At 45.4% G+C, this 27,057-nt stretch overlaps 1 protein-coding gene and 1 non-coding gene across 3 annotated transcripts in view; one reads left to right on the top strand and one right to left on the bottom strand.

Annotated features, from left to right (window-relative positions):
* Window positions 1-27,057, top strand: part of RUNX1 (RUNX family transcription factor 1) — a 302,485-nt gene that overhangs the window by 129,064 nt on the left and 146,364 nt on the right. The window lies entirely within an intron of this gene.
* TRNAG-ACC (transfer RNA glycine (anticodon ACC)) lies at window positions 9,126-9,196 on the bottom strand. Its single transcript has one exon. It is a non-coding gene; the product is annotated as a tRNA-Gly (tRNA).

Below are 27,057 nucleotides of genomic sequence, written 5' to 3'. Positions count from 1 at the left end.
CAGGTCAGACTTGAGCTGAAGACAGCAGGTCAGACTTGAGCTGAAGACATCAGGTCAGGCTTGAGCTGAAGACAGCAGGTCAGTCTTGAGCTGAAGACAGCAGGTCAGTCTTGAGCTGAAGTCAGCAGATATGCTCTAGAGGAGCCAGAAGCAGAAAGCAAAGTTTCCCAAGCCCAATGGGAGAGACACCTAGTAATTATCAGCATTTAAGGCACCAGAAAGTTCCTACACTTTCTTATGAAAGTTCTAGTAAAGCATCATCTTACTTCACTTGAAAAGCAGGATAGTTCAAGGCTAAATGGGGTGTGATTAATGGTGAGACTTCTGGGGAGCTCGAAAGCTTCTTGTTGCTGGAAAAAAATTCAACAGCCAACCTCATTTTTCCCCTCAACTCTGATTTAGGACTTAGAAAAATATTGGACACAACTGTTCTTTTTAATCTATCTCTGGGATAAAAGCATATATATATATACGTATATATATATGTATATATATATACGTATATATATGTATATATATGTATATATATATATGTATATATATGTATATATATATATATGTGTATATATATATATATATATATAGCTATAAAACCAAACCCAGTGCCTTCAATTGAATTCCAGCTGACCCTATAGGACAGGGTAGAACTGCCCCATAGGATATCTAAGGCTGTAAATCTTTACGTAAGCAAACTGCCACATCTTTCTTCTGAGGAGTGGCTAGTGGGTTTGAACCGCTGACCTTTCAGTTAGCAGCCAAGCACCTTAAGCACTGTGCCACCAGGGCTCCGTATATATATATTCACCCACACTCATGTGTGTAAGAACATGGATATTGCACTATCAAAGGATTGATTATAAAAATGAGAATAATTATTCGTGTTGTATATTATTTATTATTTTTCTGTGTATTTAGAACTTAGCTTGAGAAACGCTGGATTTTGATGACTAACATAAAATGCATTTATCTGGGACACTAAAGAACCAATAAACAGTTACTACTTGTTACACCACATGGGACTCTACTTACAGCCCCAGAATCCTGGGCTATAGCTTAAGTAGAAGCTGCTGTTACTAACCTGCCTCGTAAATCGTTACTGCTTCTCCACCCTGTCAGCACCCTCCATTCCACGAGATTCTTGGCGGCCACTTTCTGACATAACTTCTCAATCTGTGTCACCCATTGGACACGCACTAGGAGTTGACATTGTACCAGGAGAAATTAACTTTTTTTTTTTTTTGAACACCGAAAGGAATCCGGAAAAGTCAGAAGGCTGGAGCGTTCTGGTCTCTTCATTGCAGATCATTAAATGGGTGACGGCTGTTGATTCCCCCCTAAATTAAAAACAAAAGAAAATATGAAGGGCGAGGTACACTTGGTTAGATGTTGCTCAATTGTTGGGTTCACCTGAAAGGTCTTGTCTGGGAGGAGGAAAAAAATACCCAGAAACAAGTTAGGCAAAGATCACAGAGTTGGAAATGCTGAAGCTCTCGCGCCCCGTGTTCCAGAGTTTTCAAACCCACCCATGCAGACGCTGGTTGGAGTCGAGAATCCCCACTAACGCCTGCAGCTCCGCTTCCACAGGCTGTTGTTTTTGCAGCCGTATTTAGCCTCTCTACGTAGAAAGTTTTAGGCACTCTCTAGCTAGACCTTGTTTTAGTCTCTGTGTGAACAAACAATTAACGTGTTCAGCTATCAACTGAAAGGTTGGAGGTTCAAGTCCACCCAGGGGCACCTTGGACGAAAGGCCTGACAGTCTATTTTTGAAATATCGGCCACTGAAAACCCTGTGGAGCACAGTTCTACTCTGACACACATGGGGTCACTATGATCACTGGAGAGCAACTGTTTAGCTTGTGTCGTGGGGGAAGATTCTAGGCTGTCACACTCCCCACCTCGGTGGGAGGCTGGACCCTGAGGCCCAGTGCTGGGGTTTGCCTAAAGTGCTAGATTCAGACTGGGGCTCGAGGCTAATACTAGTGGGCCCATGTTTCTTCTCTCATTCTGACGTGGCAGGTATACTTTGACTTACCTGGGTGAACTATCTGGTACGTGTTTTCTGCCTTGAATAGGTAGTCATTCTGTTCTTCTCCAGTGGAAGAATTCCAAGTCTGTTTAAGCAGTGCGTAAGCGTGGATAGAAGCTGTTTAAGCAAACTAATGCCATAGCAATTGGTAACCCAACAGAATGACCATTTCTGCTATAAAAATACTTATTCAATCTGTATGCTGAGCAAATAATCCGAGAAGCTGGACTATATGAAGAAGAACGCGCGCGGCATCGGGATTGGAGGAGGACCGATAAACAACTGCGATATGCAGATGACACAACCTTCGTTGCTGAAAGTGAAGAAGACTTGAAGCACTTACTGGTGAAGATCGAACACCACAACCTTCAGTGTGGATTATACCTCAATATAAAGAGAACAAAAGTCGTCACAGCTGGACCAATGGTAAACAACTGCGATATGCAGATGGCACAACCTTCGTTGCCGAAAGTGAAGAAGACTTGAAGCACTTACTGGTGAAGGTCAAACACCACAACCTTCAGTGTGGATTATACCTCAATATAAAGAGAACAAAAGTCGTCACAGCTGGACCAATGGTAAACAGAGAAAAGATTGGAGTTATCAAGGATTTCATTTTACTTGGATCCACAATCAACACCCATGGAAGCAACAGTCAAGGAATCAGAAGACACATTGCATTGGGCAAATCTGCTGCAAAAGACCTTTTTAAAGTGTTAAGAAGCAAAGATATCACCTTGAGGACTAAGGTGTGCCTGACCCAAACCGTGGTATTTTCAACTCGCTTCATATGCATGTTAAGGCTGGACAATGAATAAAGAAGATGGAAGAAGAATTGACACTTTTGAATTGTGGTGTTGGCCAAAAATACTGAATATACCATGAACTGCCAGAAGAATAAACAAATCTGTCTTGGAAGACGTACAGCCAGAATGCTCCTTAGAAGCCAGGATAGCAAGACTTTGTCTCATGTGTTTTGGACATGTTATCAGGAGGGACCAGTCCCTGCAGAAAAACATCATGTTCGGTAAAGTAGAGGGTCAGTGAAAAAGAGGAAGACCCTCAAGGAGATGGATTGACACAGTGGCTGCAACAGTGGGTCAAACATAACAACAACCGTGAGTGTGGCACAGGACCGGGCAGCATTTCATTCTGCTGTACATTGGGTCGCTATGAGTTGGAACTGACTCGACGGCACCTAACAACAACAACGGCTGTAAAAATTATAATATTTGTGCATTGACGATGTTGTCTGCAGGAGCAGCCCTCAGAATAAGAAAGCATATCTGTTGAGCATTGAATTATGATTCTTGATTTATTTTTTTCTTCCCTGGGATTTTTTTTATGGAAAACCCACCATTAAATCCATTAAGTTTCTCCAATTGATTAATCTTCTGATTTGTTCATTACTGTCATCTGTAAAAGTTTTGTGAAGAAAATATTTAAAGATATGAAAGTCACCTTTACATAAGAACCTGCATCTAGAAACATGGTGGTGTATATGATCTTCACCTGAAATGTTTTTTGCTAGTGGAAGACTTAAGTCCCTGGTCCCAACGCTTTGCCAGATGAGCAACAAAAACCAAGACTTTTCCTTAGCCTCGGAATCGTTCTCAGGAACATGCTGACTAAGTTATTCTCTGAAGGTTTTTCCTTTTTGCTACTCTATCTTCCAAACCAGACCCAAACCCGTTGCCGTTGAGTCAGTTCCGACGCAGCGACCCTACAGGACGGTGTAGAATTGCCGCGTGGGGTTTCCAGGGATTCAAACTGCCAACCTTCTGGTTGGCAGCCGAGCTCTTAACCACTGCGCCACCAGGGCTCTATCTTCAGGAAAAGACACACTGAGGAAGTATCACAAATTATAATATTAAGCACAAAAAAGTGCGGAGAAGAACGAGAATAGCATTTGTTACAGAGATTTCGGTGCGGGTCCAACTTTCCGTCCCGATTTTTAAACAACGTGTGCTCGGCATTTCGGCAGATGTGGCACTTGGCAGATCAGAAAGAGCCCCACATATAGGAGAGCATTGAGATCCAAGAAGAAAAAAAAAGGAGAGCAAATGTGAAACAGGGAAAAGAGCGGGAGGAACTAGGAAATGAAACTTGCCCGCGCAAGACTCCGAGTAAGACGCCAGATGAAGAGAGTTTATCTAAGTGTGAGATAGAAGAACATCGCTCCAATGTTTTCATTCTAGTGAGAGCTAAGGAGTCCCTGGGTAGCACAAATGGTTAAGTGCTCGAATACCAGATGAAAGGTTGGCAGTTTGAACCCACCCAGAGGCACCTCGAAAGAAACGTCTGACGATCTGCTTCCGAAAGGCCACAGCCCGTTTTAACTCTGCACACACGGGCCCACCATGAGTCAGAATTGACTCAACAACAACAAGAAGTGAGAACTAACTTAGCCCTAAATTAGAGATGGGATAGTTGTTTGAACATTAAGCTCTGAGAGAGGACTCACCGACTTCATATAAAAGAAGTTAAAAAACCAGTCGTCATCAAGTCCTGCCCAACCGATGGCTGCCGCCGTGTGTCAGAGTAGAACTGTGCTTCACAGGGTTCTCAGTGGCTGATTTTTTGGAAGTAGATTGCCAGGCCTTTCTTCCACGGTGCCTTTAGGTGAACTCAAACCTCCAGACTTCTGGTTAGTAGCTGAGTGCGTTCACCATTTCTACCACCCAAGGACTCAGCTTTAATTCCCCAGGAACATAATTGGCATGAGGCTGATTCAAGAAAAGCACATATAATAAATATAGACATTAATATCTCAATCTTTTCTTGATAATGTTGGGTGTTTTCATTGAATATTGTAACTCATGATTTGTGAATTGCTGCAGTTAATCAAAATGAAATCACAAGAGGCCATAAATTAGCACTCAGCACATTTGAAAGGCAGAGCAGCCTGCAGTAGTTGGAACCCTTCCTGGCTCCCGTACTAAGGGCTGGCCTCTTTAGGGAGAAGGTGTAAAAGAAGAGATGGCAAACTTCTACCTTCTTGGAGGCACTGAGACCTTTCGTGTGACGATTAAATCCATGAGTTAAAGAGAAAGTGGCTCTAGAAAAAGAAAGCACAAACTCCTCTGGCATTTTCTATTGAAAAACTCAGAAAATGTGGATGAAACGTAGGATCGCTTAGGCAGTGAGGGATTCTCCCTTCCCAGTCCCCTGCCCACAGAACAAGGGCATTTGTTTTCTTTTCGGTGTCCCAGTATGAAACTGCATCGCGTCATGGAATCCCATATAACACAAAAGGTGAATCCTAGCACCTCCCACACTGAACATTAGGAAGTGTTTTAATCCAATTTTTCAAATCTTTCCCAACTGAAGATAACCACTCCTTGAATATTTAGGGTGACCTCAGATAAAAAGTCATCATTAATAAGATAAAGTAAAGGGTAGGTGAGGTAAAGCAGAGGGTCAGTGAAGAGGAGAGAGATCCTTTAATGAGATGGTTGACTCAACAGCCACAACAACGGACTCAAGCCTACCCACAGTCATGAAGATGGCGCAGGACGGGGCAACGTTTCGTTCCGTTAGACCTACGGGCACCAGCGATGAGTCCAGGCCGACTCGTCGCAAACTGACGCAGTGAGATGATCTTGCAAGGTGCTGGTGGGTCGTTTCTTTGACTCATTAACACCACAGATAACATGGGTCTTGCATAGGAGATAAAATGTGGACGTTGAGGAATAAAGACACAACTCGCCAATTAAGTGACCTGGATGATTTCCCAGTCATTATCCCCAGCCCCTCTGTGAGTCACCAGAGGCACTGCACCCAATAATAGATCATTGCACTTTTTTTGGCTAACGGCCCCAAAGCTACAGAGGTGTTTCACCAGATCCGTCTGTGTTTTTAAAATATTGGCGTAACAACAGCAATAATCATAACCATAGTTGTTTGGATATGAACAAAAGACAGCATTAAAGAGCGAATGTCGCATTAGTCCGTCCCGCAGAATAAACGCTCACTTGGCCTTTGAGTCAGTGAGTCTTTATTAGCTGACAGAGATGGGGCCCCTCTGTGCACCGTCTTGCCAGCTCCGCCCAGCCCTCCGTCCGTGCTCAGTCGGAGGCACGGCATGCCCACACCGGTGCACGGGAGAAGCTTTTGTCTCTCTTTGTTCTACACAGAATTTTATTTCAATACTTTATGTTTGTTAAGCCAAATAGAAAATCATTTTTAGTTTTTAAATCAAATTAACCCCTTTTCCCACTGAACTGCCATGTAGAGGAGCCTGAAGAGAGAAAACAGTTCTTCTCGACTCTCCAGTATTTACACAGAAATTGCAGAAGATGGTAGACATTCTGCTAAAACCAGCGACTGTTACTTCAAGTGCCTTAAAACAAAGCGCCTGTTTTTCCATCCTGACCGGCAATGATCAGCGTGCAGACGGCCCCCCCGCGCCAGCCAGCTGGGACCCCGCCAAGCCCCTACCTGTCAGGATTTCTAGCCACGCCGACCGACCACTCCTGTGTCCTGGTGATTCCCATCTCCAGGCAGTTAGAGAGGCGAATGCCGCACCTGTACCACTCACACATTTTACGCAGTTACCGCCTTTTTGTCCCAAATGTCTTCCACGCTGGTGCCGGACCTGTTTCCGCTTAAATCTGCAGACATCTGTTCCACAGGAGATGGGTTAGCTACCAAGCACTACTGTTAGATTTCTCGCCAGTGAGTCTCATTCCTTCATGTGGTTTCTGTTTTCTTCTTTAAACAGTTAATTATGTTTTATTCTTCCTCCTATAAAAGCTAAATTTAGCCAAGTTTTAGGCTAATTTAAAACATTTTCGGGAAATGACAGAGTGCTCTTGTTAAGAAACAGAAAGGCTGAGTTCTAACTGGTTGTCACAAACGAATACACAGAGGAAACAGGAACACGGCAGCTTGTGTCTGTCTGCCTCAAACTTCACCTGATGTGTGTGGACAAATAGCGTTGGGGTCGTAAATCGCTTCTCAGTCATTGCTCGCTTGTGCATTCTGATCCAGAGGGGGCTTCTGGAGCGGAGTCTGCTGGCCGGTCCTGTCTCCACATTTGTCTGTCCTTTTAGTGTGGACTGTCTGCCACTGGCTGTAGCTGTCTATGTATAACTCTGCCGCTATGTATTAAAAAAAAAAAAAGTTGCCATCGAGTTGATTCAGACTCAGGCTAACTTGTGTGTTTGAGAGTAGAACTGTGCTCCTTACTGGTTTCACTGGCTGTGACCTTTTGGAGGTAGTTTGCCAGGGCTTTCTTCCGAGGCCCCGCTGGGTGGATTTGAACTGCCAACCTTTCAGTTAATAGCCAAGCGCTTAACCACTTGAGCCACCCGAGACTCCTTCAGCTCTGTGTAAGCACTGGCAAATGCCCGGTTGTGTACATCAGCTGCATCTGCCCTCTTTGCTGTTTATGTGGTTATCTATCATGTTTGCTTTTTAAGTTTTGTCAAAACATTCCTACAAGGGAAAAAGACTGTAGCTGGATTGGACACGCTCTAACCCAGTGGTTCTCACCCGGGAGGGCTTTTGTCCAGCGGGGGACACCGGGCAATGTCTGAAGACGTTTTTGGTTGTTACATTGGGGGTGGGGGAGTGTGACCAGCACCTAGTGCTGCTGACATCCTATGGTGTAAAAACAGCCCCCCAACAGCAAAGAATAACCCGACCCAAAATGTTAACAGGGCTCAGGCTGAGAAACCCTGCTCTCACCAGTTTACAAAAAAAGTCAGCCATGTTCAGTGAGCGGCTGGTTCGATCAGTGTTATCGTTAGTATCAACCACTCTCTTACTGTCGATGCTAAAATCCCTGCACCCGTGGTGCCTTGGGAAACGGTCACGGTCATATTTAGCCATGATGTCATTTTTCTCGCCAAACTACCATCACGTGTGTTTGAGAAAGAACGATCTCTGTAACAAACGAGCAACCAAGAAACCAAGTCACATAAGAAAACAAGGTCACAGAACGTTTGAACAGCAGAGTCAGAGTTTAAGCCCAGGTTTAAGTCCAACCTATCCTGGTTAGAAATCACCAATGCCCCCAGAAAGGAGCACTGAGTAGTGGAAGGAAAGGCTGCAACTGGAATTTAGTTGTTGGTTTTCTTTATGCAAAACACGTTAACTAGAATCAGTTAATGTGTGAGTAATACCGTTTCTTTTTAATTACAGAGTATAGTTTGGCTTCCTGTCTAATCCTCTTTCTTAATTTCATGCTTTATAAAAATGTCATTGGTTTAAGAATTGATTAAGTGTAAAGCACTCATATTTTGAATTGTCAAATGTAGAATTAAGACACAATAAAAAGTGTGAGCAAAGACGAGAAAGCAGGAAGGGACAGGAAAAATGGACAGATGGAATTGGGGAAACCTGGGTGGGGAAGGGGAGAGTGTTGACCCATCGCGGGGATTGCAATCAATGTCACAAAACAATTTGTGTATGAATGTTGGAGGATAAATTAATTGCTCTGTAAATTTTCACCTAAAGCAAAAAAAAAAGAGCACCGAAGTGGGAGGGAGAGTGAAAAAGAACACTCTGGAACAAAGGTGAACAACTCACCTGCTGGCCCCTCCCGCCTTTATCTCTCATTGATCAAAGGTCCCCCTGTACTTCCAGATTGTTACCTCCAGGCGACACCTGGGAAGCTGGAGCATCTGGGAGTCCAGTCCAGGTGGTGGGCGGATGTAGCCTACCCCCTTGTCAGCCAGCATCACGTGGGATTCTTGGGTCTGTGGGGGCAACAACCACTGCTTTGTGACGGTGGTCACTGCCAGAGACACTCAGACCTGGGAGCAAGGCAAGCTCTGTGGCCCAGAGCCAAGAAGGTCTGGTCCATTGCGGCAGTGAGGGCTGTGGAGTGCACTGCACACCCAGCCAATGCAAGGTTAAGACAAGGTCGGCCGTTGTGGCTGGCCACCGTCAAGTCAGTCCCCAACTCATGGCGACCGCATGCACCATGGGACCAGACTGTTGTGATCCGCAGGGTTTACATGAACCCTACTTCTGAAAGCAGATTACGGTGATCACCAGACCTTTCTTCCCAGTCTGTCTTAGTCTGGAAGCTCTGCTGAAACCTGTTCAGCATCATAGCAACACGCAAGCCTCCACGCGGCTGCCCCTTAGGTGCACTGGCCAGGAATTGAACCTGGGTCTTCTGCATGGTAGGCAAGAATTCTACCAGTGAACCACCAATGCCTCCCAACGCAAAGCCTGGGAAGTTTTTATTCAAAAAGGAACATAGGTCTTGACAAATGTCTACTTTCACCTCAGTATACATCAAACATAGTAAAACAAGAGTAATTTTTCCCTTTTCTGCTAATAAATCTTGATGACTCCAACTTGCCAGAAGTCATAAAAACAAACATCAGAACTTGGTGAAACACTGATCTCATCCCACCACTCATAAAGCTCAGTGCCACAGATTGGGCTTCGTTATTACTGATCTAAAATGTTAGCAACTCAGAGTCAATGAAAAATAAATGTAAACAGCATCAGAGCATCACAGCCTAGCTCTGGATGTAATTTGATCTAGTTATACAGATATTTGAGGAGCCCTGGTGGCACAGTGGTTAAGTGCTCAGCTACTAACCTACAGGTGGGCGAATTGAACCCTCCAGCTGCTCCTCAGGAGAAAGATGTGACAGTCTGCTTCTGTAAAGATTTACAGCCTTGGAAACCCTATGGGGCAGTTCTACTCTGTCCTACAGTGTGGCTATGAGTCAGAGTTGACTCGACAGCAATAGGTAACAGGTACGTAGCTATTTGGAAGCACAGGTTTCTGCCCACTGGGCCGTTGGTAGCATGCATGGCAAGCATCCACCTCACAGTAATCGTGGGCTCAGCAGCTCTGTGGAAGGAGGATGGGCAGGTAGGTAGGTGAAGTGACATTTCATTCTAAACAACTCCACCACCAAGATGTTCACCACCATTAGTTGGCCAAGATAAAAGTTATGTCCTGTGCACATCCACCATCTGTCTGTCGGTTTGCCCTACTAGAGTGGCTTATGTGTTGCTGTGATGCTGGGAAGCTGTGCCCTGGTATTTAAAATACCAGTAGGGTCACCCATGGTGGAAAGGTTTTAGTGGAGCTTCCAATCTAAGACAGCATAGGAAGAAAGGCCTGGTGATCTACTGAGAATTAACCTGTTGCTGACGAGTCTATTCTGACTCATAGCGACCCTACAGGACAGGGCAGAACTTCCCCATAGGGTTTCCAAGGCTGTAATCTTTATGGAGGCTGACTGCCACATCTTTCTCCCGCAGAGCAGCTGGTGGTTTCAAACCGCTGACCTTTCAGTTAGCAGCTAAGCGCTTAACCTCTGTGCTACCAGGGCTACTGATGCAGTCCTCTATAAATGGTAATTGTTCTAGACAGCTGAAGACCAGTGGCCTGGTTTCCTGGAGGAGCATCTTAGATCAGCTATAGGGAAAGTGGTGCGTAGGCGGGCTTGCCGGGGACTGGGGAGCTACATCTGACCTGTACACAAACCTCTAGAGAGGCTCTACCGACACCCAAAACTCAGAATGTCTAAATTAAAACTTTCCCTCTTTCCCTCAAAACGAGCTCTTCCTCCTGATTCCATTCATCCGTACGTGTTATTCATTAAATAGTTTAAAGATTACAGCCAGGAAAACCCTATGGGGCAGTTCTACTCTGCCACCTGGGGTTGCCATGAGTCAGAATCAACTCGACAGCACTCAACATCAGCAACAACAGCGGCGTAACTAGCACTTTCTTTAGAAGAGAAAGAGAAGAATAAAACCGTCTATAAACTAACACCAGCGCCCCTTGGTCAGCCAAAACCAAGATCACATGGTTATCCTTGGCTCCTCTCGCTCCCTGGTTCCCTGTGGGCAGCTCTCGTGTTCCTCACAGCCGCCCTATCCTTGTCTCTTCTTATGCAGACTCCTAGTTCACTGGCTAGCTGTTCCACTCCACTTCACCTTACACATGTGGCCAGTTGGGCTTCCCAGGCCTCCCCTGTGCCTCTTCCTCTGCCTGAGGAATTAAGGATAACTTTCTCACGATCCCTGTCAACAGGAGCCCACCCTTTCCCATCTCCCTCTACATGCTTAATTCTCCAGCCCAGATAATGGAAATACTGGGTGTGCATCCTGCCACATCCCTCAAACCTTGATCAAGGCAGACATCAATAATTGATCACAGCACTTTCTCCTGATGCTGTCTGGCTAGGTCTCAGAATCCTTCCTCCAGCCACTACCAATCAATCAGAATAGGAAATCCTGATGATTTGGCCATCCTTGCTCTAGAGATGTCAGAAATGTCAGAAAAATAGGACCGGGATCTAACTTGGGTTCAGACTATTCTATTGCTACTGTCAGTTGTGATAAAAATAATAATAAACAACCATGCTGATTAATATGTTTTCAAAGAAGCACTCCCTAGCAAACAAAGACACTACCTTCCAGATACTTAGAAAAACAATAATATTATTAGAGGAATTTTAAGAGGGAGTCAACTTTAGGTGCAAATGTAAGGACAACTACCACAAACCACTTCAAGATGCCTTTTATACACTCATCAGGATGCTGGGCTCCAAGAATCACATAGCTAACTCAGAGGTAAATCGGATAATTCTTACACTAGACAACAAAACCCATCTGATTCCAGCCCAAAAGTCCAGTGGGTGGCAGAGATGGGGCTTACCTTACAAAGTCCCCGCCAGTTTTGTTCACTTCCACCAAGAGTTATAGATGAGCTCTTACAATATGAAACACCAGTTGCCTGCAGAGTCAGCCCTGAAGTTTCCGTGGAAAAAAAGAAAAACAAAAAACTGTCATCTTCCTCCTAAAGATCAAGAAGCAAATGGGTATGACTTCAGAACTGAGTTCCTACGTCTAGATATGGGTCACTTGTAATTTTTTTCCTTTGTCTTTTTCTCAAGTCTCAAATTTTCATATCTGAAAGGACGTGGATGGACTGAGATTATATAAAGAACAAAGGGCTGTGTCTTATACGTCTCTTAAACCTGCTACGGTGATTAATATGCAAAAGGACATAAATGAATACTTCAATATTAGAAAAGTTTCAGAATTTTCCAAACGACAACAGTTCAAAGAACACTTAGATAGCACCTCTAAGAGCTGTGAAGGGCCCACTGTAAGGAAGTGTGCGTGTGCACATCTGTGTGCATGAGTGTGTGCATGTGCGTGTGTGCATGTGTGCATGCATGAGTGTGTGCATGTGTGCGTGTGCCCGTGTGTGTGCATGTGTGTGTGCGTGCATGTGTGCACGTGTGTGCGTGTGTGCATGTGTGTGCGTGTGTGCGTGTGTGTGCGCGCACATGTGAAGGATGTAGAAAAGGACAACAGAAAGGCGACTTGGGTAAAGATTATCCAGCGGGGGCCTTCCTATCCGTTGCCATTGAGTTGATTCCAACTCATAGTGACCCTGGTTCTTAGCTTCCTCTCTTGAAGAGCTGATGTTTGTGCTTGTGAAAGCCTCTTGTTTTTCCCGGACGAATGCAGTATCCAACACCTGAAGAAGAGTTTTCTCACTGCCGTTTTATTAGAACCACACCAGTGTCTCCATTGGTACTCAGAGCTCTCAGCCCAGATAGAATTCTCGTGAGGGATTGACATGGGCATCTTGGGGAAGAGGAAGCTCAGTGGGAAGTTCCATAAAAAGTCAAAATGTCGAGAATCTGCCCTAAAGAGCAGTGCAGAGGGATCAGCGTCCACCCTGGTTGTCATCTTTTTCTGCTGTCCCTTATCCCTGCAGCAAAAAAAAAAAAAAAAAAACAGTTCTGGAAGTGAACTTAGTTCTGTGAATTCAAATGGAGTCATTTTATCAAATCTATGCTATTTCCAAATAAACTACCAGTCCTCAGCTTTGTGTTTCCCCTGAGAAGGTTCATCCTATAGTCTTGCTATGGGAACATTTTATAATTAAACCCCTAAATAAATTAAACTCCTAATTTAAGCCCATTGTAATGAAGTCAGGCAACTTACTGAGAGCCCTAACCTACATATAAGATTTTTCTAGAAAAGACCTACATTTAATACTTTTCATTACTGAACTTGAGAGGAAATCTGCTTCTCACCTTCTATTTTTGGAGACACATTGCTTTAGGCTGATCTACAGAATTGAAATACAATGGTGCAAGCCTAGTCATTCGGCACAGATTCAAGGATTTGGGGCTGAGAATGGATAGTTCTAAACGGGATTTGTTTGCACAGTGAAATACCAGAGATCTAAAGAAATAAACTTGTAGGACTCTAAGAGCCTTTCTGAGCCCACAGACCCATCTGTGCCCTCTGCCGAGGCCGTCCTTTCTAATGGGCTGGACAGTGGGGTGAAAGTAGGCATCCTGGGGCAGCCGTGAGCATCATCACAACTGTGACTCAAGAAAGCACGCCGCTGTTTTGGCTTGTACATCAGATTCCTTTCTCCCAAGAAGGACTTCGCTTTGGCCATAAAATAAATCATTTTAATTAGCCTTCTAGTCATAACTTGACCTTTTCAGAGATCGGGGTCAAGATGGAAAAACCCTGGCAATGCCCACGAATATCTTGCTTACAATTCTCATTGGCAGTGCAGCCATTCAGTATTCCTTCAGACTAAGGAATTGGACAGAAATCTAGAATGCTAGATTCTCGAGCAGAGTTGTCCAATAGAAATTTCTGCAGGAGTAGGAATGTTCTATAACCTGGGCTGTCCAATATGGTAGCCATCAGTCAGGTGTGGCTACTGAGCACTTAACATTTGGCTAGTGCAACTGAGGAACTCAATTTTAAGTGTCACTTCATTTTAATTAATCTAAATTTAAATTAGCACAAGAGGCTAGTGGCTACTTTATGGGCAGTATATTTCTACAGCCACCAGTGGTTCTCAGACGGGTCTGCTTACTGGAATAATATGGAGAGTTTCAAAAATATACACTAATGCCTGGGCCCCACACCCAAAGATTCTGATTTAATTTGGTATGGAGAGTTTTCTGGAATCATGATTTTTAAAAGCTCTCCAAGTAATTATACAGTAAAGTTTGAGAACCACTGATCCAGAAGAGACATTGCCAGAGCTGGCTGGCTGCTCCATCCATTACCTATCAAACCCCTGAATATCATCAGTGCAACAGTCTGATTGGGTCCCCAGAGAAAGCTTTTTTCACGCTGTATGTTTCAGATACCTACTATACAACAGCCTCTATGGTTAATCTGTTCTAACAGCCCCCTCAGGGTGCTCTAAAATACCCACTGTGTGGCCCTATCTTCTGGCAAACCACAGCCTATGTCAAATAAATGGCAAACTAAAGCCAAGAGCACCTTACTGAATTCAGAGAGGCAGAATAGCTAGGACGTGACCTCTAGTCGAAGGAAAAGTCTCAGGAGAAATGAGTTCCCCACCTAAACACACCCCAGGCAAAGAAAGGAAAAGACCTTCTCTGGCACAGGACCATTCCTTGCCCCCCACCGTCCTCCAGCCCAGGAAAAGCATCAGGTCTTGAAAACCGATTGCCTCGTGAGTGAGAGTCACCGAATGAGCGTCAGGTTACTCTGCACTTGTGTGTGCAGAGAAACCACACACGTGGCTTGGTGTTACCTCCGCCTACCGCGCAGGCAGCCTGGTGCGGGAGAAGGAGCTGAAGCCCAGCCTGTCAGCGTTTCATTCTGTAATGCCCCTTCCCAAGACTGGGTTCTTTTCCTGCTCAGACATCCTTTAAACTCTGCTTCTTTAACTGGTTCACTTTCTTTCTGAATTGTCTCCCCTGCTCTTACAAAGCAGGAGTCAAGCTTGCTGAAATGCTTGAATTCACGCTTGTTTTTTGCTCCCGGCTGAGTAGCTCATGGTGCAGGCCTCATCCCAGCAGCTGATCTGTTGGCTGCGCTTCAGCCAGAGGGAGAGACTCGAGTCCTCTGGGGACAAAAGGCAGTGAGAGAAGCCGCTGAAGAGCCGCAGCCACTGCTGGCAGACGGGATCTGCATCGTTTGTTGTTGCTGCTGTTGGTGTTGCTGTTAGCAACCCTAGAGTCGCCCCCGACTCACTGCGACCCATGCGCAGCTGAACAAAATGCTGCCTGGTTCTGTGCCATCCCCATGACTGGTTGTGGATCGGACTGTTGTGATCCGTAGGGTTTTCATTGGCTGCTTTTTGGAAGTAGATTGCCAGGCCTTTCTTCCTGGTCTTAGTCTGAAAGCTCCACTGAAACCTCTTCAGCATCATAGCAACACACAGGTCTCTATGACAGATGGGTGGTGGCTGTGCTTGAGGTGCATTGGCCGGGAATCAAACCCAGGTCTCCCACGTGGAAGGCGAGAATTCTACCAGTGAACTACCGCTGCCCCCATGTAGCTCTTAGGATCCCTGTGTTTTGCTGTTGAGGAGCTTTGATTCTCTATGTCAGGCACTGCTGTCTTCAGGAAACACCTGTTTTATCTCTCTGGACAAAGCAGAAGCTAAATGCTCCACTCAAAGGACGATTGACAATTACCTGATTCTTCCCACGCTTAGGAAAGAAATCCTCTATTAAACCTTCAGTTCTTGTTGCATTACATTAAATCCCACCTGGAGAGACTGTTCTGCACACCTTCACCAATATGTTCAAAACATCAGTTAAAAAGCCTGCTTTATCAGAAGCCCCAAAGGGCTTTAGAAAAACCCAAGTTTCTGTTTGCTGTGGATCAAAACACTGACAGATTTAATCAATCACTAATAAATACGTGCCATCTTTTCACATTGGACACACAAGACATTTGCCTTTTTAAAAAAATAGACTTTTCATTATTAAAGTAATTCATGTTCACTTGTTAGAAATTAGAAAATACAGCTAAGCAAAAAGATGATCAGAGCTACCAAAAATACCACCCTCTGGGGATAACTTCTGTTAACAGCCATGTGTGTTTCCGTCTTTATCTTTGCTTTTAATGGCCATGAATGGGGACAAGTTAAATGACAGAGAAACATGCCTTTTCCAAGGTTACATGAGATGGTCAGGGAAAGCCCATGTCACACCGGCATTTGGGAAATGTTGATGACCCTACCTCCTTCTTACGCTTGTGAACCCTGCCCTACTCCATGCACCTATTCAATAATCAATCAGTAAATATTTCTTTAGCACCTTTCTAAGTTGTGCTGTAATATTGCTAAAATGTTAAATCTACTCTCTGCCCCTAAAGGACTTACAGTCTAGAAGAAGAAGAAAAAGTTAACTCATATGATCTGATTAGAGAATGATAGACAATCTGGATAATTAAGTTTTCAGATCTATGATCCCATATGTCAGTGACATGGCAATTCATAAGAGAATTCTAGAAGAAGGAGATAGTTTTGGAGAGTTTATGGATCGCATTGCACGTGGCTAGATCTCGGTGGGAAAGGTGGAAAGGGAAAGAAACGGACATTGTAGCGAGGAAAGCGATACAACGTAAACCCTTTAGTAAACGAGGCACTTCCCCACCTGTTCCTCACCTTTCTGCCTGGTCTCATGTCCTGGGAGATTGACTCGATGGCGATAAGCCCCAGGAGAGGCACCTGAACACTTCCTTATTTTGCATGTCCACACCTGTGTGCATGTTGCTTTTCTAACTGAAATTTGTCACCTGTACTCACCACCACCCCTGTCACCACTGCCACAGCCACCTGTCAACTTCCTGTTCTTCCTTTGGCGAACCTAACACTGACATCACTGACTCCAGAAGGCCTGGGCCCTCTGAGAGAATTAATCCCCACTGCCCTGTGCTGCCTCTGGGCCTTGTAGACTGTTAGCCTGGGTGTACCTTAGGGGCAGGGACCATACCCGTCTTCTCTGTGTTCCCAGCCTGCAGCACAAAGTCTGGCGTACAGCAAGTATCCACTACAGGTTTGCTAGGTTTATTTGAGCTGCATTGCTTGTGGAATGGAAGGGAGGAGGTGAGCCTAGTTGGAACCCAGCAAAGGGCCAGGATCTGAGGACAGGCTGCTGACTGAGCTGTTGTGAAGAGATGTAAGTCACCCAGGGAGAAGGGCATGACACACCTTATGTGGTCAAGCGAAGGCCCATGTTTGTGAAACGGCTTGGTATGTTGGACAACCACAGGAGAGCCAATACGTCGAGATCATGAGATTCAAGGGGAGGAAGGCAGGCAGACGGTGTGGACAGAGGCCCCGGTGTGCAAGGCCTCGAGGCAGTGGGACCCCAGGAGGGTTTCCAGCAGGGAAGTGCGTTCACATTTGAATACGAGAGATTCAGCAGCAGATGAAGGATGGTGAGGTGGGGCGAGGTCAGATGCAGGGAGGGTGCTGAGTAAACTTTAGAGCAAAAGAAACATTGGGGGCCGGGGAGGAGAAAACATACAAGAGCAGCTAGCGGGAAAGATAACACTGACCGGTCAGAGGTCTGGGGAAGAAAGAGCTGAGATCCCTCACTCGGGTGATGGGTGGCCAAGTTACTATCAATAGACACGGGGAATGTAGGGAGAGCTGGAGACATGGAGGTTGGCCACAAGATTACGTCTACACGTGAGTACTTTGAATGCCCATGGGACAGCTAGTTTTTATAAAGTCAGCAACTAGGTTGCGGGTTTGGCTTTTTTATTTTTTTTAATAATAACTGTAATTAGAGTTTTGCTTGAGACAGAGGTCTGACTCTTTGTAAATGTGCCTCAGACTTGCATGACATCACCACCTAAGATGCACATAACAGTCACCCAGGGCCAACGGGACTCTGCTCAGCACTGCTCCATTTCTTCCCCAGTCCATTTGTGAACTGGAAAGAAGTGGAAACCACAAGCTAACGGACAGTGACAGCCCACCTCTCAGAGAACACGATTTAAATATAGACCTCGTGTCTTTACTGTCGTTTGAGATGAAAGAGAATCAGCAGCACTGGGGGCCTGGTAGCCTTTCTTTGCCCTCTGGGCACGCTGAGCTGGGCAGCCACCTGTCCCAACGGCCAAGAGCAAGCCGTCTCCTACGAGGGTGCTCGAGGACCCCACTGGGGCATGCTGAGGGGAGAGAGTTGACCTTACAGGATCTTACACATGAATAGGACATATGTCCGTCTTCAGAGTTTTGGACCTACATGTACGTCGAATGATGCCGCCTCCTTGCTGTGTTACCATACACACCTGCTTCTCCTGCCTGGACTTCATTTCCCATGTCCATAAAAAGAGGATAATCACAGGACCTACGTCTATGAGGATTTAGAGTGTTAGTGCAGGTAAAGTACTTAGAACAGTGCCCGGCTAAGAATAAGCCCTCAGTCAACGGTTGTTGTTGTTAACTGCCAGCAAGTCAGCTTTCACCCACGGCAACCTCGGGCACAACAGAACAAAACATTTCCCAGTGGCGCAGTGGTTAAGAGCTCGGCTGCTCAAAATCCACCAGACGCTCCTTGGCAACCCTACGGGGCAGTTCTTCTCTGTCCTATAGGGTCGCTATGAGTCGGAATCGACTTGCCGGCAATGGTGCCATCTTCATGACCGTTGGTCTGCTCGAGTCCATTGTTGCTATCATTGTGTATTTTGGGTGCCTTCTAATCCAGGGGGCTCGTCTTCCAACACTAAATCAGACAATATTCTGTTGTGATCCGTAAGGTTTTCATTGGCTAACTTTTAGAAGTAGAAAGCGAATCAACAGCATTTTCTTCTAGTCTGTCTTGGTCTGGAAGGTCCCCTGAAACCTGTCCACCATGGGTGGCCCTGCTGGTATTTGAAACACCAGGGGCAGAGCTTCCAGCATCACAGCGACACACGGCCACGACAGGAGGACAGACTATCAGGCAGGCTGTAGCAATCAACGGTGGTCACATACTTACTCAGTAAAAATGATTTTGATTTTTCCATCTGCTTATGCCAGAAGTTTCCACGCAGCAGAGACCTAAACTGGGCAGAAAATACCCCAGTTTGCGACTTGCTGCTATCCAGTCTCCCCAGACGCCACCGTGTCACGCTACTAATGAGACAGTGGGGGGAACAGTGGAGACAGAAGCTCCTCTCCAGACCTCACCATTGGGGCTTCCAGTGGGCAAACATGGCGACTGCACTTTTAAACCCCTGGAGTACATGCCTTGCAGTTCTCCATACCCCCCCTTGCTCCCTCATAAGTCCATGGATCCAACCCACTGTGTCCCCTTTCTGGAATGCTCTTCACCCCTCCTTTACCTTCCCTTGTCAACTCCTGTTCAGAACCCCAGTGTAACAGAGTGGTTCAGGGATATAAAGAGATGTGTTTCTCATTAGGTGTGTGACATTGGCCAAATTACCTAATCTCTCTAAGCCTTGATTACTTATCTGTAAGACGGAGACAATACCGTGCCTACCTCACAAGACTATTAAGAGAATTACATGAAATAATATGTACTAAGTAGAAGGATTGACACAGTGGCTGCAACAATGGACTCGAACACAGCAATGATGGTGAGGATGGCGCAGGACGGGGCCGTGTGTCATTCTGTTGTCCACGGGGTCACTACAAGTCGGAGCTGACTCGACGGCACATAACAACAGCACCCAGCCCTGGGAAGGCCCATCCCATTCACTCCTTCTTCAGTTCTAGTATTACGGCTGCGATACAACCTCCCCTGACAAGTCCAGGAAAGGGGAAGAAACCTGCTCTCTCTTACTTTTTCACCAGAACACGCCTTGCTCACAGCACACAGAGCACTATCCTATGCTGTTAGCTGTCACTGATTTGGCCCCTGGTTCCTGGTGACCCCGTGCACAGTGGAAAGAATGCTGCCCCGTCCTGCCCCATATTCATGATTGGCTGCAAATTGGACCCTTGTGATCCATAGAGTTTTCACTGGCTGATTTGCAGAAGTAGATCGCCAGGCCTTTCTTCCTAGTCTGTCTTAGTCTGGAGGCTCCACCAAAACCTGTTCAGTATCATAGCAACATGCAAACCTCCACTGACAGACGGGTGGTGGCTGCACATGAGGTGAATTGGCTGAAAATCGAACCCGAGTCTCCACGTGGAAGCTGAGAATGCTACCACTGAGCCGTCAACCCCCCTGCACACCAGCCTGTAACCCCGCTTATAGGTCTGTCTCTTCTGTCAGAGACGCTACTAAAGGCAGAAACTACACCTGGTGCATATCAGAACCCCAAGATCTGGCAGAGTCCTTAATACACAGGGAGCATTTGTCAAATGCCTGTTGACTAAACGAGTCTACCTAAGGGTAAAAGGTATTCAAGAAAAATTAAGGTAATCTCATCCCCCTCCACTTTTTCCAAAGGGTTCAACCTTAATTGAGTCAGTCACATTTTAAAATCTGTTTATGTCAGAGTGAATGAGCACGTTTATCGAGCTCCCTGGATTTATACAAAGGGCTTTTTTAAAGAGTGTGTCACTTGCCCGTGTGGAAGTGCATGTAACTCCTCCAACCCAGCAGCATCACCCAGCGATCAGGGATGGCGCCAGAACCCAGACTTGTAACTCTAGGCTTCAGGTGAGGAACTGGAAGGAGCCTCCACCACCTCCAAAGGGTTACGGATTTGTCCAGATGGTCCATCACGGGCATTTTCAGGGTTCCCAGGAATGTCATCAGGTATACTTAAGTAAGAGAAATGGGGGGAAGTGCTTATAGAGGTTTTTACTCGCCGTTTCATTTGGTCTGAAAATAGGGGCATTTCTTGGTGCGTTTCTGGGTGGCAGTTATCCCTGGTGGGTGGTACCAGGGGTCTCGAGTGTTTTCATTCCTGTATCATCTCTTTGACCAGGAACTGGGGAGAATCACAGTCAGTGGTGGCTTGGCCATGCTTTCCCATCTGGGAGGAGGAAAGTCTGGGGTCATTGTGAAGGCTTTGGTTGTGGAATAAGAAAGCACACAAAGAAACAGATATGAAAAGGAGGGTGGGGTAGGTGAGGCCATAAAACATGCGTAGATGTTAAAATATACTCTTGGAAGAAAATATCTGGGAATCTCCAAAACTGGAAAAATAGTTCATCAGTAGCCGTTGAGTCGATTCCAACTCACGGCGACCTCATGTGTGTCAAAGTAGAACTGTGCTCCATAAGGTTTTCAGTGGGTGATTCTTCAGAAGTAAATGGCCAGGCCTTTCTTTCGAGGCGCCTCTGGGTGGCTTCAAACTGCCAGCCTTTCACTTAGTAGCTAAGCACTTAACCATTTGCCCTACCCCGGGACTCCAAAAAGGGCAAGGTTATAAAGACGAAGAACACTTTTCTGTTGGACAGTGGTTGTTTTGCTATGTCTGCACTTCAAAAATGGACCTTGGATTTATTCAGATTTCTCCATCTGAATCTAGATGAACAGCTCCACAAAGGAAGAGGTCTCTGTCTGTTTCATCCCCTTCTCTAGACCAAGAGCCTAGAACAGTGTGTGTGAAGGAGTACCACTCAACACCTGTGTCGAGTGACTGAAGGAATGAATGAATGGATGGATGCTTAAATATGCTTCTCACATTTGTTTTGCAAACCCAGCTCTAATACAGAATGCACACTTTCCCTTCAGAATGTGATTCACATCTTAAAATGTTTGTCTGAAAAGTCTTTTCTAAAAGTCTCTGAAGTTTGTTCCAGGCAAAACCTAAATCTAATAATACTCAATTTTCAAGCATCAGTTTCCAAAACGCCTGCCACTTCCTGCATCTAATTTTGTTTCAGTTCTATAAGGAGACCACCTAACTGAAGAAGAAGGTATTTTTATCTCCATGCTAATTTGGTAGATCCTTTGTCCTCGGAAGGAAAGGCTCTGCTGGGCGCATGTCAGATGTGTGGTAGAGAAGAGACCACTGAGGAGTGAGGGGAGACCACAGAGTCAGGGCAGCTGAAGGCGGGTCCACGGGGCTGGTGACAACCTGGTGTGGTGGTGGCCTTTCCATGCACAAGTAGCGGCAGATCAGAAAGTCAAAAACACTGATGGATCCCTGACTTGTTCTCCAACAACAGATCTCAGATAGAAAAAGCAGTCTTAAATGAGTTTGTCTTGGTTCTCACTGGTCTCTAGGTCCGAGGTCCTTCTTTCTGTAGTCATCGCTTTTTAAAGACTTGACTTGCAAATCCATGCTAAGGATTAAGTTTTGGTGTGAAGTTTGGGGTCAGTTTAGGAGATTGGTTAAGACCAAGAGCTTTAAAGCCAAAGAGTCTGCATTCAAATCCCAGCTCTGTTGTTTATGCGACCTTAAAACCAAAACCAAAAAAACACTCACTGCCTTCTAGTCAATTCCAACTCATAAACCAAAAAAAAAACCAAACTCGATGCCCTCGAGTTGATTCCGACTCATAGTGACCCTATCGGACAGAGTAGAACTGCCTCATAGGGTTTCCAAGGAGTGGCTGGTGGATTCGAACTGCTGACCTTTTGGTGAGCAGCCCCGCTCTTAACCACTGCGCCACCAGGCAAGTTAAAATCAACAGTTCTGTGCCTTAGTTTTCTCATCTATGAAGTGTGGATAATAATAATAACCACCTATTGTGGTGAAGGTGAAAGGAATTGATATGTGTTGCTAATATATAATGACTATACATTACTCCAGCGTCTGGCATAGACTAAGCATTATGGTTTATCTCAACATATTGTTGTTAGTTGCCGTCAACTCGGCTACAACTCACGGAGACCTTAATGTACAACAGAACAAAACATTGCTCCGTCCTGTGCCATCTTCACGATCATCCGCGTGTTTCAGTCCATACTTGCCGCTACCCTTGGTGCCTTCCAACCTAAGGGGCTCATCTTCCAGCACTATAGTGGGCAATATTCTGTTGTGATCCATAAGGTTTTCATTGGCTGATTTTCAGAAGTAGATTGCCAGGCCTTTCTTCTTAGTCCGTCTTAGTCTGGAAGCTCCACTGAAACCTGTCTATCATGGGTGACTCTGCTGGCATTTAAAACACCAGTGGCAGAGCTTCTAGCATCCTAGCATCACACAGGCCACAGCAGGACGAACTGCCAGGTGGTGGTCTCAAAATATACTATTATAATTTCATGTATATATTTCATGAAACTTATTGATGAAAGATTTATAGTACAGCCCCATAATTATAAAGCCATGTTGTTCCTTCTCAACAAACAATAAAATCAAAGACACCCATAAGAGAGTGCAATAAGTAAGATAAACAAATTTTCTAAATAATCTGGTAAACATTGATCCCTCCCTCTTCCCCTTGTAACTGGGATAACTGCTTCACTGAGAGTTAATCTGGAAATGCCCGTGATCAGCTGGAGTTTTCCAGTCCTGACCAGAGGACAGTGGTCTTCAGCCCATGCTGAGAAGTCTCCCCCAGAGGTCTTCAGGGTGAGAGGTGACATCATCCCACCACGTCTCCCATCAGGAACACCCCCCAGGGAAGAGCTCAGATTATCGCACGGTGATTTCTCACACGAACCTCACCTTCACATAGCATCATAACTTGGGTCAAAGCCAAGGACTTCATAACCATCTCTTACTCTTCTGCTTATGTGTCGAGGGCCCAGTTGAGCCAGCTTACAAATTGATTCCAAGTTCCAGTGATGATAATTGGATTGCCTTTCATATATGTCAGGCTCCCCATTCACTTCAGCACTTACAGGAGAACTAACCATTCCTGACTTTCCCTCTCACTTCCTCTGCATGTCTGCCTACGTTTCATTTATCTTCTGTGAGATATCTCCACCAAGAAAAGGACGCTTTCATTTCATTAAATATCTCCCCCAGTAGAAGCATTCCTGATTTGATTTAGTGTTACAGCTCTGCCCTTAACAAGTCTCATATTGACTGATAATCAATTGCTGTAGACACTGGTGGTTCAGTGGTAGAATACTCCACTTCCGTGCAGGAGACCTGGGTTCAATTCCCGGCCAAGGCCCCTCATGTGCAGCCACCACCAGTCTGTCAGTGGAGGTTTGTGTGTTGCTGTGAGGATGAGCAGGCTTCAGTGGAGCTCTGAGACAAAGACAGACTGGGAAGAAAGGCCTTGTGATCTACTTCTAAAACACAGCCAATGAAAACACTATGGATCACAAGGGTTTGATCCACAAATGATCATGGGGATGGCGAAGTACCAGGCAGTGTTTCATTCTGTTATGCATGGGGTCGCCGTGAGTCAGAGGCTGACTTGATGGTAGCAAGCGATGACAAAATCAAAAACTCATGCATTCAGAATTTGAATGTAAAATTCAAGTGTAGAGTTCTAATTCTTTTTGTTCAACTAAAAGCCAGCTAATTGTTCATAATGTTGGTTTTCTTCAGTCTCCCAGTTACCCAGACTAAAACCCTGGATATCTTTCCCTGTGCCCTGGCCCCACCCCCAGAGCCTTCTCCTGAACCCAATCTTCCTCTTCCCCATCTGCCTCCCTCTGTCCTTGGCTGCCACACTCACCAAGACGAGGTCATAATCCCCTAACTAGTCTACAGACTTCTAGCTCCTACCCACTCAGACTCATTCTTCTCACTGGTGCCAGAAGCTTTTCTGTGCATAGGTGTTTCTGCCACTCAGAATCCCTCTGTGAGACCCACCTGCCCTGGGAAAGAAGTCTCTAAACCCCTTGGTTATGGAGTTGAAGAATTTCCATTACATGGGGGGCAGCATGAGCTCAGAGCATGGGATTTGCTGTCAACAGTCCTAAGTCTAGGTCCCGGCTCTGCCACTTACTGGCTGGGTGGTCTTGAGTATCACTGACCCTCTTTAAACCTGCTATTTTATTTATAAGGATATTTGAGCATTAAATGAGATAACATACAAAGGACTGACTGGCAACTCACGATAGACAGATGGACAGACGGATAGATAGCTACCATCAAGTCGACTCCAGTTCATGGTCACCCTATGTACAAAAGAACAAAACGGGACCCAGCTCTGCGTCATCCTCACAACCGCTGGCATGTTTGAGTCTATCATTGTGGCTATTGTACCGATTCATCTCACTGAAAGTCTCCTTGCCCCACCTGACCCTCTACTTCTTCAAAGAGGATGTCGTCCTCTAGCCGTTGGCCCCTCCTGATGGCAAGTCCAAAGCAAGAGAGTTGGACAATGTTCTGTTGTGATCCATAAGGATTTCATTGACTCATTTTTGAAAGTAGATAGCCAGGCCTTTCTTCCTAGTCTGTCTTAGTCTGGAAGCTCTGCTGAAACCTGTCCACCATGGGTGGCCCTGCTCTTACGTGAAATACTTTGGCATAGCTTCCAGCATCCCAGCAACAGGCAAGCCACTACAGTGTGACAAACTGACATAAGGTTCCGTAAATGCTGCCTATTACTGTGCCCAGCCTCCCTTCCCAGCCTTGGACCCTGCCTGGGCCTTCTCTTCCCCATGCCCATGTGCTCAGCTGCACAATTCCTCAGTATCCCCTCCTTGTCAAGCTCCTCCTTGACTTCACTCATACCACGTGAGCTATCTTAAATTCCCTTCCATTTTTACCTGCCCAAACCCTACGCCTCTTCCAGACTCAATTCACCCACCATGTCCTCCTCAGAGCTTCCCTGGCCCTTCCAGATGCAATCCATCTCTTCCCTTTCCTATGCTCCTATGACACCTGGTTTCCAGCCCATTACCATATTATCGCATTCTACATCGCACTGCCAAAATTTGGTGACTAATCTGCTGCCCCCACTAGACTGTGCGTTGCTCAACACTGTCATCAGATTCTACTCCCCAAAATGTCCAAGATGGGACTCATGCCCAGGGTGTGCTTCTATTACAACAATTGGTTATGGAATTTGCATTCTGTTGGGTTCTTTCTTCAAGAACTTTATAACCAGTTGCCACCAAGTCAGCTCTGACTCATGGCAACCCCATGTGTGTCTGAGCAGAACTGTGCTCCATAGGGTCTTCAGTGGCTGATTTTTCATAAGTAGATCACCTGGCCTTTCTTCTGAGGTGCCTCTGGGTGGACTCCAACCTCCAAGCTTTCAGTTAGCAGCCTAGAGCATTAACTATTTGTATCACTTAGAGACTCCCGAGAGCTTTATAAGATATATTAATTGTAAGGCAGCACAGATCACCCGCTTTCCCCCCACGCTGAAGCACAAACTTCCAGCAGCTGAAAAGCAGCTCCGCATTTAACAGGATCGTGTGTCTGACATGTAACCCAGCAACAGGCCACCTGAGCTTCATTTCACTTGTTGTGTCAGAAAATCAATCAGTGACTTCAGCACAGTCCTGAGACTTTCTTCCATCTCTAGAGCGATGGTAAATAATTCACGGCTCTTCCCCTCCCCCTAGAATAATTGTCTATTCTTAACCTAAATAACTTCCAGAATATGCATTATTGAATCTGCCTTGAATCTCTTGTTTCCATACTTTTAAAGAGTAAAGAAGACAACCTATACTGCTTGGGTAAAAGCTTTTCACTTCTAAAGCTTAAGAATGTGAAGAGGCAGTTGATATTCAACACTTCAGACCCCTGAGGGTTTTTTTTTTTTTTTCCTTCTTCTTATAATGTGAACGTTTGTTCTCCGTGTCAGCAAAACACTGACCTAGAAAAACGGACTTCGCAAGTTTTAAAATGTGAATATAATTCTGAAATGAGTCACCCAAATATTATTGATCTCTAGTCTGACAACAGTTTCCAGGCTGCAAAGGAGCAACAAACGAGGCAACAGACACAATCAAAACAGAGAGGACGTTTCACATTCGCCTGTAATGCTTCTCCACACGATTTTAAAAAGCTTTTCTCTTTTGCTGTTGTTGGGTGCCATCAAGTCGATTCTGACTCATGGTGACCCCATGCGACAAAGTAGAACTGCCCCATAGGGTTTGTTGGCTATAATTATTGGGGTTCACCAAATAACCCTTCTATGTCATCAAAGCTGGTGCTATGGACTTGAGTCATCATGAGTACTTGGATTTGGGGCTAAACAAGAAGGAAGGAGTAGTAACTCGATTACCAAAAAAATGTCAAGAACCATTCTCAGCAAGAGCAGCAAACAGCTGATGAGCTGACTTAATCTTCACGGTGTCTTGTAGACCTCTTATTCTCAAGGATCTGCTCCCACCTCTCCTCGTGGTCCTTGATTCTTCCATAACAGCTTCCTCCTCTAAGTCTCAGTCAGAACCTAAAATGTTCTCAAATTATTACAAAGTAAAATAGCACGGTATGGAAATATTGTAAAGTTTTTAAATGTCTTTCCACCGATACTTCACTGTAAAAAATAGCTGAAGTCTCCTTTGTTGGACCAT

Source organism: Trichechus manatus, unplaced genomic scaffold (assembly GCF_000243295.1).
Source record: "Trichechus manatus latirostris isolate Lorelei unplaced genomic scaffold, TriManLat1.0 scaffold00177, whole genome shotgun sequence".
In the NCBI taxonomy this organism is placed as follows: domain Eukaryota; kingdom Metazoa; phylum Chordata; class Mammalia; order Sirenia; family Trichechidae; genus Trichechus; species Trichechus manatus.
Note: the sequence above shows the minus strand (reverse complement) of the source record. Positions and strands in the feature narration are given on the sequence as shown.